Here is a 14,838-nt window from a genome sequence, read left to right as displayed (position 1 = left end):
TGATTAACAATATATTTTTATAAATATTTTTTTTGGATAACATAATATTTATTCTTCTCTTTGGCATCAACTAATATATTTTTTAAATAATATTTTAATGATCTTCTTTCTTTTGCATGAATGATCTTAACACTTTGATCCATTTTTTCAATTAATATTTCATAATAAAATATATTTAAATTTAAGATATTACAAAATATAAAGCTATAAAATATATCTAAAAGGAAAATCTAAAATAAACAATAGATTCTTGTATCTAAAATAAATTTTGTAAAAAAACAAATGTTAAAGTGAGTTTAAAAAGAAGTGTAATAGATTGTCTCTCTCCTTATAGCTAGTGGGTGCAACTTAATTGTAATTGATAAAAAAGAAGAGATAAATATATAAAATTAATAAGCTAGCTATGATTCTTGTGGGGGCAAGAGCCCCCAATCCCAACAATGTGAATCCGCCCCTGGTTGTAGGTGGAATATGGTTTTGAACGTGATTTTGTTTTGCAAACTATAGTGTAACTTATTGATAAAAGACAAATGTTAGAAATAATATTTTGATCAACCATAAATTTTTTTCTGTATATAAAAATTATTTTAGTTTTGCCATTGTTCATAAAAATAATTTGATAAAACAAAGAGTTTTGATTTATTTAATAACTACTCATTTAAAAAAAATCAATAAATTCATTTATTAATAACTAAGTTAGTAAATGCGAAGTAATTTCACATTTAAAATTGTGAAGCTCTTACAATTAAATTTCTTAATCACAACAATTAATCATCTTTGATTAAATATTTTTACTCACAAATTAAACTTTAAAAAAATAATAATATTTTTACTTTATATCAAACCATTAACCATTTTTAATATGATTTTTTAGAACTTTTAAAATATTAATTGATTTCTTAAAACTATTATTAATTTTTCATACTCGTAATTTCATTTGATTAATTGATTTTCATAAATAAAAAATTGATTTGTCAACTACTCTGACAAGATTCAAATTTTGATTTTATTTAATTTTGTATTAACGCCAATAATTTTTTTTACTTTAATCCAAACCATCAACCATTTTCAATATGAATTTTTAGATATTTTAATATATTAATGATTTCTTAAAACTATTATTAATGTCTCATATTTGCGATTTCAATTGATTAATTGATTTTTATAATTAAGAAAATTGATTTGTCAATTACTCTTACAAGATTCAAAATTTGATTTTATTTAATTTTGCATCAAAACCAATAAATACATACATAATTTTTTATTTATCTAACACCAATAAATATCTGTGCTTATTATTTTATTGGATTTCTAATCCCACCCCATAACCTTTTTACGTAACACCGAATTGATCAAAATGCTCTCGTGCTTCCGTAGATGCATCTCTGGAAGCACATTTTTTATCTTAACGTTGTTTTGTTCCGTAGACGCACATACAAAAGATTTTCGTAGATGAATATACGGAAGTAAACAAAATCTATAAAACCATAACAACAACATTTGTAACGATAAGACATCCATTCATTGAGTAAAATCAACATTGATTAAAAAATACATCGAAATTTCCAACAGAAAATTAAGAAAACTAAGAAACTACAACAGTTAAAACAATCTCATCAGACCCATGCATCATTAGAATGGAATCAATATCGTCTTCCATTTCATCCCATCAACGTTTCTTTTCTCGGTCTCAGACGAGGTTCTTGTTCTAAGCCTCTGGATCCTTCTGATGACTTCCCCAAGTTTGTACTCCCCCTCTAAAAAAGACATCAGAGTCCTCTTGAGTTGGTCGAAGGAATGGATGTTCCAAAATTTAACTGGCATGGAAGGTTTACGAAAGAGAAAATAGCATGCTTACCCCTTCTGCGATAAACCGGTTCAGGATCGGGACGCTTGGATGATGTTCGCTGCCATGAACAAGGCCTTATGTGAGACATTTTTGTGTTTGTGTTTAGGGTTTGTGTTTGTGTTTGTGTGTAATAATACAACCCTAGAAACCCCAAATTTATAGAAGCCCTGGGTGATTATGGACCACACAATGTCTGTCACAGAACTTTTCGTAGATATATCCACAAAATGGTCATAGATTTCTCTGTTCCGTTATGCAAACCACAAATAAGTTGCACCAAAAAGTTGAAACTTTGGAGTAGAAAATGATATTGATCATGTAGGGTTTTTAGAGTATGGAATATGGAGAGTTTGAAGAAATGAAACAATGGGGGAGTGATCATGCTAGTTCAAACTATATCAAACACTTCCGTAGGTGCTTCTACAGAACGGCTTAGCGCCAAACGATTTCGTAGATGCACTTACGGAATAATCTCAGAACTGATTTTATTTATATTTTTTCCAATATATACTAGTTTATTTTACTTCCGTAGCTGCATCTACGGAAGAAATCATTTTTTTTAAGAAATGAGATGCTTCCGGAAGGGCGTCAACGAAAGCTGGAGGCAAAAATGGAATTTCACGCGGTGTATAAGAGATCTATGCGATTAATTGAGAAATTGTCTTATTTTAATATTATTTAATATGGTTGTCTGAATTTTGATTATTTATTAGTTTATTATATTTTATAATAAATAATTAAAGATAATATTAAAAAATTATAATTAATATTATTTTAAACTGTGAGAATGACCGTTAAAACAAAATTTCTTTAAAAAAATAAGTTACTCTAAGAAAGTTGTCTGTACAAATTATTAATTAGAGAAAAAAATAAAATATATAGATAACTTGAGGTATTGGATTACAGGTGCATTTGACATAAAAAGGAAAGTATTAAAATGGGAAAAATACTTTTTTTTCGTTCCTTAACTTTGCCTTAGGGTTCATTATGGTTCCTAAACTTTTAAAAAGTTCAAATCAATCCCTTTAAGTGTTAAAAAAGGAGCACCTATGTCCTTTCCGTCCAAATGGTTTTTTCCATCACAAATGCATCTTTACTCAGCACATATTTTTTTGTTGCCATTGTTTTGACAACCTCTTGGCCCATGGTAAATCCTTATCCTAAAGAAGAAACAAAATTATCCATGTGAATATCCTCTAAAAAAAATTGACGAAAAATAACAGATTGTGATACTATTGACAAAATCTATAACTTTATAACATATTGACAAATGCTCTATTTTGATATCATCGTATTTTCATTGTTAAAACATATTGAGTGACACAGTACGCCAAACATAGTAGAACAATGTAATGCAACTTTTCCAATGAAAATGATCTCAGAGCAGTAATATTGGAAACGAGTGTTGAAAATAAAGACATTATGAATACTAAGGGTTAATTTGGCTTGAGAAAGCATATTCAAAGTAAGATGAATATTTTGTAACCAAAATTTGAAAATAGAAACTTAGAAACAAAATATATTTAGACACCAAATAAGCACTAAGAAATTAAGATGAAACTTACATACTGCAATTGAGTTATAGCTTCTCGCAACCGCTGCTTACCAACTCTGCATGGAACCAATTAAGATATGGACATTCACAAACGAATAACGAAATTACATATATGAACAATAAACCATTTAAACAAAACAACCATTTCGAATCTGACTACCACCATACTCACCGCCAGAAACAATTTATCACCGCCACATATCTACCATTGCAATAACAACACACCGCCTAAATCATTTTCGCAAACCATATTGGAAGAAAGAATTAAAAGAGCATAAGAATAGGCTGAAGAAATAATAGGAAGAGAGAAGAAGAAGAAGATGAGATTGGAGGGAAAAAAGAGAGTGTTGTGATCTTGCCTTTCGTTTGTATTATTGCCGTAGAGTATCAACCTTCGTCATTTGTTTGATTTTGATGTATCAACATAACTCGTGAACACATCCTCATCATAAACTTGAAATCAGATCTAAGAAAATAATACCTAAACTATGAACAGATGAAAATGGAAAAACTTTTACAAACATCAAACATCAATCCAAAGAAGGAAGTTACTTGAAAAATATTACAATAAACAACAAAGCATATGAAATTACTTGAAATATCTGAAAACTTTGCCATCTTCACCCGCGCCGCCCTCATCATCAGTACACACAATCACCATGAATCTACATGCATAAACGTAACTCCACCAATAGTTTACACTTCACATCCTCTTTTTTCGACACGATCTCTCAGTTTGACGGAAATATAGTTAGGTTAGAGAGGAGATAATGAAGAAAACAATGGAAGAAGGGGGAGGAACATAGACACACAACACAGTGATATATAAATACTTAAATCTTCAGCGCTCTTTTCCAAATTGAGTGTAGCATGTTGATACGGTGGGAAAAAGGAAGCTGAAATTAGATGAATTTGGAGAGTGGAAGCTGAAAGTAGATAAAGTTGGAGAGTAGCAGCTCCAAGTAGATTACTAATAGCTTTTTACCTCAAGCTAAGCTCAAGATCCAATTGAGAGTTTTAGCTACGAATACATCTCCAACCAAACATAGGTTTAACTTGGTTTACCTCAATAACCAAACAAGATCATTTTAATCTGGTTTATCTCACAACCAAAATAAAAATTTCTCCTAGAGAGAATTTACAATAATTCCCTCACTAAACTGGAACACCTCATAGATATAAATATTTATCTTTCAAAAGTAGTAAGAAAAATGTGAGAACATAATAGAAAGAGGAGAGAGAGAGAGAGATCCATGGGCTTTTTAAGCCTCCTAATCGATTATGCACATGTCATAATTGTTTATCGGATTAAAAACATAAGGTTTTCAATAGAGTCGTTGCTTAATTTACTAATAACCATAATTGTTGATAATAAGGCGTCACAAAAGGTAATAATCGATTATGCCTAAGGGATAATTTGTTGAACATTGACTCCAAACACAATAGGGGGTAAATTATGGAGGTTTGAAAATCATTGACTTAAAACAAAATCATTTTCTAAATCAAAGTTTGAAAACATTTTTAATAAATTTTTTTGAATAAGTAAACAACAAAAATTCAAAGTAAGGAAATTAAGCAGAAAATAAAAGAGATAAGGGTAAAGAGATGACACCAATGATTTATAAAGGTTTGGGCTTGTTAGTGCAAGCCTTAGAGGTTAATAGTTTTATTAAAACTTGGTCTCGTTGTCCAAAATGCATCAACCTTAACATTACATTCTTCCCACTTGTTGTTTCTCCATTAATGTTTGCGAGTAGACATAAATGATTATAATTGGTTTTGTTAGTAACAACCATTGGGATCGGGTGAAGTTGAAACCTGGTTGTCCATTGCATCATGTCACAGACTGTTGGAGACTAAACTGTAATGAAGGTGCAAGAGCATGAGAAATAACATATACAAGACATATAAGAAATCAGGAAGTCAACAAAAATTGTTTTGTATTGATATTGTTATATAGATTCAATTATATGTAGGGGTGTAATCAGATCGGTTTCTACCGGTTTTTGGTCAAAAAAAGGTCCGAACTGATGAAATCTCCATTGGTTTGGTCAAGTTTGGTTTTTAATCTTTTTCAAAATTGGAACCGAACCAACCTAATCGGTTTGGTTTGGTTCGGTTGATGGTGTACAAAGTTGTTTTTCCAAACATTTTGCAAATCAGTGTATTTTCCATAATCATATTTTTCGGTGTATTTTATGCTATTAATTTTTAAAATATAATATTTCATGTAATTTATTTTATGCTCTATTTTTTCAAACAAATTACAAATTTCTCTTGATCCATGTAAAACAATGACATGATTTTCCATTGCATCATGAAATAAGTTCACAATCATATATAAAAGTTGACACTTGACATTTGAAGGTTATAAGAGATTTAAAATCTTAACAAATACAACACAACAAAACACACATCAATTAACATGTTTCACATCTCAAACACACATCAAAACTATTTTGTAACAAGAAATAAAAAAGGTAAAAAAAAATGTAAAATTAAGAAAAAGAACTTGAACACAAAGTTGTGACAGACAGCGAGAGTAGAAGTTCAGTGTAAACATATTTTTGTGACTTATGATTTCTATTTTTTAAGTTTTGGAGTTTAGTTCTAGATGAGTGTTTTGTTGATAGGAGGGAAATGTAAACAAAGATGGAGAATGGTTGGACCGATACAAAATTTAAGCTTAATAATGAGTGAAATAAAATATTTAGAGCGTAATTATTTATATTGGTTCGGTTCATCGGTTTGACGGTTCCTAAAATCTAAAACTGAGAACCGAACCAAACCACATCGATTTTCATTGGTTCGGTTCGGTTTTAGAACCAAACCAAAAACATTCGGTTTCATTTCTGTTTGGTTTTGTTTAAATTGTCGATTTAATTAATTTTTTTTCTTATACGCTTACACCCCTAATGATATGAATATATTTTTTATTGGATTGTGATTGTACCAACAATTTTATATGTAAAGTCATGTTAAAATATCTTAAGATATCATATTAAAATTGTAGACAGTGGGTAAATAGATGAGTTGTAGGGCCCATGAAATATACCGACCCAAATTGATAAAACCCTATAAATAATCCCCAAGTTTGTTCTATTCATTAAATTAAGAGCAATTCTGGTGCCGGAAACTTCACAATTACTCTTCGCTTCTTTGTAGATTTGTCTAATGTTTTGTTCTTTTATAGTCACTTCGTCTTTGCGTTTGGTTTTCGGTTTTGGGATGAACTATTTGGCAAGTTCTTCAGGCAATTTACTTTACAACACAGTACTTTCTATTTTTCTATCTGGGTTTCAATGGAAAAAGTGCTAGATCGAATAATCTTTTCGGCTGAATTTCAACTTATGTTTTTTTTTCTATAAAAACCATAAATTGTTGAAATTGATTTTATAGAAGCTAGTTGAATTATTATAATGTAGAGGAAAAAGAAAAGCGAAGTGAATTCATTTTTCTGTCAATCCGTTGATATTCTTTGATGTTATTCATGAATCCCGACAGGTTCTGATCGCTTTCATATCTCCCTCTCTTTCTTGATTTCTTGAGTTTCTCGATTTGTTGAATCAATTATTTATGGTTTTTGAATTGTTATCAGAATTGGGCAGATGATGAATCTGAAATTGTGTAAATGGGTAATTTGCATCTGAATACCGTTGATGTTAATATCACCTTGTAGAACTGATGCCCTAAATTCTATGATATTTGTTTATTACTGTCCCTTCTTTGGCATTAAATCCATTGGTTGTGCAAGATATTCTGTTCTATAATTTTAAACATTCACTTATTATTTGGACTATCGGACAAAGGTGGATCTCGGTTGGTTTAGGTTTGATTCTTGATTTTTTATAATCTTTTTGGTTATTTAATTGGATATTATAATTTGTTAATAAAGTTAAATAGCTGGCCAAAGTAAATGAGGTTTTTAAGACTAATCAAGGATGATTGTGGTGTGGATTAATTGTTGGTTGAAAATGTCTGTTATTGAGTAATTGATGGATCTGATTGAAAAACAGAGGTTAGAATGGGAATGCACAGGACTTGGAGAAGGGTCTATGTGTTAGACTCTGAGAAGTTTTTATCAGAAGCAGAACTGATAGATTTCTTGTTAATTTGCAAAACATTCACATGGTCCAAATTAGAGATGGTTAGTCAAATGGCCAGAATGTTTGCAATGGTGTTTGGATAAAAGCCAAAGTCAAAAGAGATTTATAAAACGCATCCAAGATGAGATGATGACATTCTCATAGTTGAATTTAGAGAGTTGGGATTGTGTGAGTTTCAAGTTTATTGAGTAGTTTTGGAATGTGATTAAGGCCTAATTTCACATATTCATTGCTGAATTTCATTCTATTGGTAAAATAATAATATAATTCTCTATTTTTTTTTGGATCCATCTAATATATATTGACTGTAGCATTAAAATTATCATCGTATAGAATGAATTGGTCATTGCTACATGGATGGATCACTCAAGTTGCGATAGAATTATATTATTATAGTCCCTTTACTGACATTAATGATATTTTCATAGTTGAATTTATAGAGGAGGAAATAACCCTTCACTGACATTAATGATATTTTCATAGTTGAATTTATAGAGGAGGAAATAAGAAAGGTTGGTTGTGGTTGCAAGAGTTCAAAGAATCCTGACCCGAATAATTTCAAGTTTAATTAGTTTTGGGATGTGATTAAAGCGTAGTTTTGTGGAATGATATTTCAATTGTGGGAAAAAGTTGGCATACGAGATGTTCACTTGTCGCATATGCCGTCCGCGAATGATATTTTAACTGTAGGATGATATTTTAATTATGGGAAAAATTTGGCATACAAGATGTTCACTTGTCGCATATTGATACTTTAAATGTGGGAAAAAGTTGGCATACGAGATCTTCACTTGTCGCATATGTTGTACGCGAATGATACTTTAATTGTGGATTGATGTTTTGATTGTGGGAAAAAGTTGGCATACGAGATCTTCACTTGTCGCATATGTTGTACGCGAATGATACTTCAATTGTGGAATGATACTTTAATTGTGGGAAAAAGTTGGCAACAGAGATGTTCACTTCTTCACATGCTTTACGTGAATGATACTTTAATTGTGGAATGATATTTTAATTGTGGGAAAAAGTTGGCATACGAGATGTTCACTTGTCGCATATACTGTACGCGAATGATACTTCAATTGTGGAATGATATTTTAATTGTGGGAAAAAGATGGCATACGAGATGTTCACTTGTCGCATATGCTGTACGCGAAATATACTCTAATTGTGGGAAAAAGTTGGCAGAGGAGATGTTCGTTTCTTGCATATGTTTTACGAACGTGAAGTATATTTTAATTGTGGGAAAAAGTTGCCAGAGGAGGTGTTCCTATTTTTTCCATTTCTTGAGTTTCTCAATTTTGGAGGTAATTTTATCAATTATTTATGGTTTTTGAATTGTTATTAGATATGAGAATGAGCAATTGTGTTAATGGGTAATTTGCATATGAATTTCATTGATGTTAATATCTCCTTGGAGAACTGATGCCCCTAATAGTTTTTTTTTAGATCCATCTAATCTTAAATTACCGTAGCGTTACAATTATCATCGTACTATAATGAATTTGTCGTTGCTACATGGATTATTTGATTTACGATAGAATTATATTATTGTCTCATCATTGGCATTAAATCCATTGGTTGTGCAAGATATTGTGTTATAATTTTAATCATTCACTTATTATTTGGACTCTAAATGATTATTGGTTGTGCAAGACTAATCAGGTTGATCATGGTTTGGATTAATTGCGGGTGGAAAAAGGTTGTTATCGATTATATTGATGGAGTTGATCGAATAAAAAATTTTGCTAGATGGTGCATAATAGGGGATTTATGCGATTAAGTTAGAATGAGAATGCAAAGGAGTTGTAGAAACAAGAACGGTTAGATGTTAGACTTTGTGAGGTTTTTATCTCAAGCATAATGTGATTATTTTTGTTGTTTGTAATGGGTTTTGATTTTGCCATGGTTACCTGCACATGTGAATAATGGTAGAGAAGATGGATATTAAATGAATTTGGTTCACTTATTGAGTATTTTGAAACAGCTTTTGGGGGAAATCTACGTCAAAGTTTCACTTATCTGGCATAGAATTTGCATCGTATAATTTAGTCGGTTCGCGAATTCTTATCGAGTAGTGTTCCTGGACAGAGGGGTTCTGATTATTATAGATGAATTGCATGGAAAAAATTCTGTGTTTGTAGAATGTGCAGTTGCATAGAGATGCTGTGAACGTCTTGCGTCACTTAAAGCTCCCAGATCGGGATGAAATTGGCTCACAATGAGAACCATAGTGCCAATGTGATGCTGATGTCGACGATCAAGTTTGTTAGGGCAGATCGGTGAGTCCAGATGAGACGTGAATCACCAAGTTAATTCTGCTGATACCGCCATTTGGAAGATAAGTATTTCTCACACATTCTATTGGCAGAGTTTGATTAACTATTGTTTGTTTACAACACTTTATTTGATGATCTAATGTCATATAACTCAACTTACAATGTGTATGTGTTATCTATATGTTGTGTCGATTTCTGTGTCTTGGAATGCATTTTGATTTTAGAGTTGCATTTGGAAGATTGTGAAAATTGTTGGGACAAATTAGCACTGCTATGGTTCGAAAAGAAATTGAAGATGAAACTAACAGGATGGCGGGGAAATCAAATCAAATATCTCGTGTCTCTATTCATCTCAGCATCTACCTGCCAAGTGTTGTCAATTTGATGCTTCTTGTTGTCATGGCATGTTGATTATATGAGTTTGGTTGTTATGGTTAGAAATTAATGAGGTTAGGAAGTGATAAAAACATAGTTGTCTATATATCCTTGTATGATGATGAAATTTATGGTATGAAATGTTTGAGTATGTTAGAATATGATTGGATATAGTTTGTGTGGTTAGAGGTTGAAGAAAATGGGTTAAAAGTGAGTATTTGTGCTCTTAAGCTGTCTGGTTGTAATTTTCAAAATCTAAATTTGGTTGTTTTGGGTAAGACTTATGTTAGAATGATTTCAAGTTATCCTTACCTGGATTTTTTCAAAGAATAAACTGAGAATGTAGAATCATTCATTTCATTTGACTGGTCTTCTTGTAAAATTATGCGGCAATTGTATTTTAAGGTGAAATGAGATTATAATTGTCTAATGTTTCAAAGTTGTTTAGTGTTTGTAGAATGTGTAGTATAGAGCTGTTGTGAACATCTTGCGTCACTCAAAGCTCCAAGATTGGGATAGGATCGGGATGAAATCGGCTCACAATGAGAACCATAGTGCCAACGTGATGCCGATGTCGACGATAAAGTTGGTTAGGGCAGATCGGTGAGTCGAGATGAGACATGAATCACCATGTTAATACTAATGATACCACCATCTGGAAGACAGGTATTTCTCGCACATTCTATTGGCCGAGTATGATTAGCTATTGTTTGTTTGCAATGCTTTGTTTGATGATCTAATGTCATATAACTCAACTTACAATGTGTATGTGTTATCTATATGTTGTGGTGTCGATTTCTGTGTCTTGCAATGCATTTTGGTTTTAGAGTTACATTTGGAAGATTGTGAAAATTGTTGGGACAAATTAGCACTGCGATGGTTCGAAAAGAAATTGAAGATGACACTAACAGGATGGCGGGGAAATCAAATCAAATATCTCGTGTCTATTCATCTCAGCATCTACCTGCCAAATGTTGTCAATGTGATGCTGGTAGAGGGACTGACAACCAGAAGCCAAATGTTGTCAATGTGATGCTGGTAGAGGGACGGACAACCAGAAGGTAGTGCCATCTAATGCTATCAAAATTCCTAAACAAATTGGCCTTGCTGGTGAAAGAACATTTGGTGTAACATGAATACTCAATGATTTCTCATTTCTGGGCTTCGGGGTGGCTATTATTCCGATTTTATCGCTTAATAAGACAGATCATACAACAAGTGGGAAGTGGCAAGGCTGATATTAATATTTGTTTCGTCAATCTTTCATTCATCACTCGGTTCATCATCAAAGTAAGAAAGCCACAAGTAAAGAAAATGAAGAAAGCACCAATAGCACAATGGTGCCAACACCTGTCAAAGTAAAGTATACACAGTGGATCCTGTAAACTTCAAAGAACTTGTTCAGTCCCTCACTTGTGAACCTCAGTTCATGCCTCCACAGCCTGACTATCACAATATTCTCCAAAGCGCAGACCATAGTACCAGAACCACTGCTAATATTGACACTATACCTTCTAACAACTGGTACCGGTACTTTGAAGCTGAATATTTTGGATAAAATTCTGATCAGGAGGAGGAGGTAATGACACCGGATTTGCAGAAAATGAATTTGTTCTCACCAACTTCTTTCGGTAACTTCTGCTTTGTTCCTCCCATCATGAGCCCAACAACTTGATCTGTTGGGAAGCTGTTCTTTAGCTTGGCGGCTATAGGCCATTTAGAAAGGATTCACTTTTTTCTCTCTTTAATTATTGTTCTGCTATGATTTCATCTCAGCAGCTCGATATTCCAGTTGAGTTATGCATCGATTGGAATTTTAAGCTGCAGCTTGAAAACCATTCTTCTATATATGTATATGCTGCCTCTTTCTGTAAGTTTACTACTGTCACATTCAAATTTGATTTTGGGTTCAGTAAATGATATTGCAGAATGCTATCCAACACTCTCAATCATTTTCTTATCTTTTGCTTTGTTTTTCTGTTTTACTTTCTTTTTTATAAAAAATAATTAAAGTCATTAATGGTATAAAAATTCAAAGTCACTGAATCCATCCACTTAAATGTTTGTAGTATTGGTTTCTATTTTATACATGGAACTGTGAATTGGCGAAAGGTTCACGACAATCATAAATCAACTTCTAAGAGGTGTGACAATTATTAGTTGACTGGACAAGAGACACTTGCAAAAAAGATTGTCACTTTGACGTTCATGTCAGTATGATATATAGGTGAAATTCTGCAAGTATGAGTTAAATTTTACTTAGGTGGTGAAAGATGTAGAAGACATGACTTGGAACATAAGGTTTAAAAGAACCTTGAATAAAGAGGAAAGGAAGCTCAAAGAATTGTGCTGAAGGAAGATTCAGAAGATAAGTGGAATTGGGGTAAATATCTTATTCGGTAAAGGAAGCTTGTTCCTTAATTTTGATGGAAAGCACAAGAGATGGTATGAGGAATTTTGCAGCTGAGTGGAGTAATCTGATCCCGCTTAATGTATTTACACTGGTTTAGAGAATATGGCAAAATAAAGTCCTTACAAAAGACAGCCTGGTAAAGAGGGGGTTTTGAATGGATCTAAAGTTGCGTGTTCGTTCGGATGGAGAAAAGAAGATACTGTTTCTCACATTTTTTTGAATGTCCAAAAATCAGCGAGGAAGTTTGGTACGCAATCTTTTGGTGGCTGAATGTATCTACAACTACTTTATGAATTATTTGTGGTTTTTGAATTGTTATTAGAATTTTGCAGAATTGGGCAGACGATGAATCTGAAATTGTTTTAATGGGTAATTTGCATCTGAATTTCATTGATGTTAATAACACCTTGGGGAACTGATGCCGAAAAGTCTATTTGTTGATGTGTTTTGTTTTCTGTTTTTTTGGATCCATCTAGTCTAAATTGACCGTATCATTAAACTTATCATCGTACTAGATTGAATTGGTCATTGCTACTTGGATCACTTGATTTGCGACAGAATTAATTTATTATTATTGTCCCTTGATTGGCATTGAATCCATTGGTTGTGCAAGATATATTGTGTTCTAATTTTAATCATTCACTTATTACTTGGACTCACTGACAAAGTTGGATCTCGGTCTAGGACTGATTCACGTTGGTTGGTCTTTTAAAATTTCTTTGGTTATTCTATGGGGCTACGATAAATTGCTTGCCAAAGTAAAATGACATTTATAAGACTAATCAGGGATGATCATGGTTATTCTATGTAGTAAATAAAAACAGGAGCTAGATGGTTCTTTTTTGGGAGATTCCAATGTGATAAGTTCAGAATAGGAATGTAAAGGAGTTGGAGAAACAAGAAGGAGCTAGATGTTACTTTAAGAAGTTTTTATCTAAAGCAGAACTAATTTAAGAAGTTTTTATCTAAAGCAGAACTTAATAGATTTAGTCTTAATTGGCGCAGAAGATTCACATGGTCAAAATTAGATGGATCCACAGGGAGCTGTATTGGCAGGAGATTTAATCAACTATTTGGGGAAAAAAAGGCGAAAACACATCATTCTTTGAAGAGGTGATCAAAGTCAAAAGAGAGACATCAACACAATTAATTGAACTGTCGAAGCTGAATTGTAGCATATTGTGGCAAATCACGCCCAAATTGGCTGGGGAAGCAAATTTGAAGTTCTTTCACTGGTTGAATAGAAGAAAAGTTAACGAGATTAGTTGTATAGAAGTAGATGGAACAAAACAGAAAGCGGTTTAGAAGATAAAGGATGAAGTTTTCAATTAGTTCTTAGGTCTATCTAGAGACAATAAGAGGAAAGACCAATTATGCAGAATTTTCTACTTAAACGCATTAGAGATGAAGAAAATGATGTTCTCATACCAGAACTCAGAGAGGAGGAAATAAGAAATGTTGTTGGGATTCCGAGAGTTCAAAGTGCCTTGATTCCGATAGCATAAATTTCAGTTTTATTAATGAGTTTTAGGATGTAATTAAAGCAGACTTTCGTATATTCATTGCTGAATTTCATTCGAATGGCATAATAGTGCGTGGAGGTAATAATGTTTTTTTAGTATTGATTTCAAAGATAAAGAATCTAGTGAAGCTAGACCAATATCTTTAATTGGCAGCATCTAGAAAGTCTTAGTAATGTTATATGCAAATAGATTGAAGGTGGCGGATATAAAAGTTATCTCTGATTCGCAATTTGCCGAAGGCTAATAGATGGTACATGGAATACTCTTCGAAAAATGAGTTTGTAGGTGATGCAAATAGGAGGAAAAGAGAAGCCTCGATGTTTAAAGTGGATTTCGAAAAAACATTAAATAGTTATCAAAGTCTATGATATTTGTTTATGTGTTTTGTTTTCTGTTTTTTTATTCATCTAATCTAAGTTGACAAAAGTCTATGATAATTGCTGTTGGAAATAGGCTGCTATAGAGTTAATTGATAGAGTTGATCAAATCAAAACAGGTCAAGTGCTAGATGTTTCGTTGCTAAAATCACGCTCAAAATAGTTTAGAGATGGATGATGCAAATTCAAAGTTCTTTCACATGTGCCTCTTAAATAGAAGAAAAGTTACGGGGTTTAGGAGATAAAGGATGAAGATTCTAATTATTTCTCAGGCCTATTTAGAATTTAGATAGCAAAAGAGGAAAAGAATGGTTACGCAGAATTTTGAATTTAAACACATTCGAGATGAAGATAATGATTT

General features: G+C 32.3%; 3 non-coding genes and 1 pseudogene across 3 annotated transcripts; all 4 read left to right on the top strand.

Moving 5' to 3' along the window:
* Positions 1-6,842: 6,842 nt before the first annotated feature.
* Positions 6,843-6,919, top strand: LOC131645554 (small nucleolar RNA snoR14; annotated as a pseudogene).
* Positions 6,920-7,003: 84 nt separating this feature from the next.
* Positions 7,004-7,097, top strand: LOC131645506 (small nucleolar RNA Z101). Its single transcript, XR_009297123.1, has one exon. It is a non-coding gene; the product is annotated as a small nucleolar RNA Z101 (small nucleolar RNA).
* Positions 7,098-8,853: 1,756 nt separating this feature from the next.
* On the top strand, positions 8,854-8,944 carry LOC131645527 (small nucleolar RNA Z101). Its single transcript, XR_009297139.1, has one exon. It is a non-coding gene; the product is annotated as a small nucleolar RNA Z101 (small nucleolar RNA).
* A 3,966-nt stretch (positions 8,945-12,910) lies between these two features.
* On the top strand, positions 12,911-13,004 carry LOC131645505 (small nucleolar RNA Z101). The gene has a single exon (XR_009297122.1). It is a non-coding gene; the product is annotated as a small nucleolar RNA Z101 (small nucleolar RNA).
* The last annotated feature ends 1,834 nt before the right edge of the window (positions 13,005-14,838 follow it).

The sequence above is a fragment of the Vicia villosa genome, linkage group LG1 (genome assembly GCF_029867415.1).
Source record: "Vicia villosa cultivar HV-30 ecotype Madison, WI linkage group LG1, Vvil1.0, whole genome shotgun sequence".
In the NCBI taxonomy this organism is placed as follows: domain Eukaryota; kingdom Viridiplantae; phylum Streptophyta; class Magnoliopsida; order Fabales; family Fabaceae; genus Vicia; species Vicia villosa.
The sequence above is the reverse complement of the archived record's forward strand: the minus strand, read 5'-3'. Positions and strand labels throughout refer to the sequence as shown.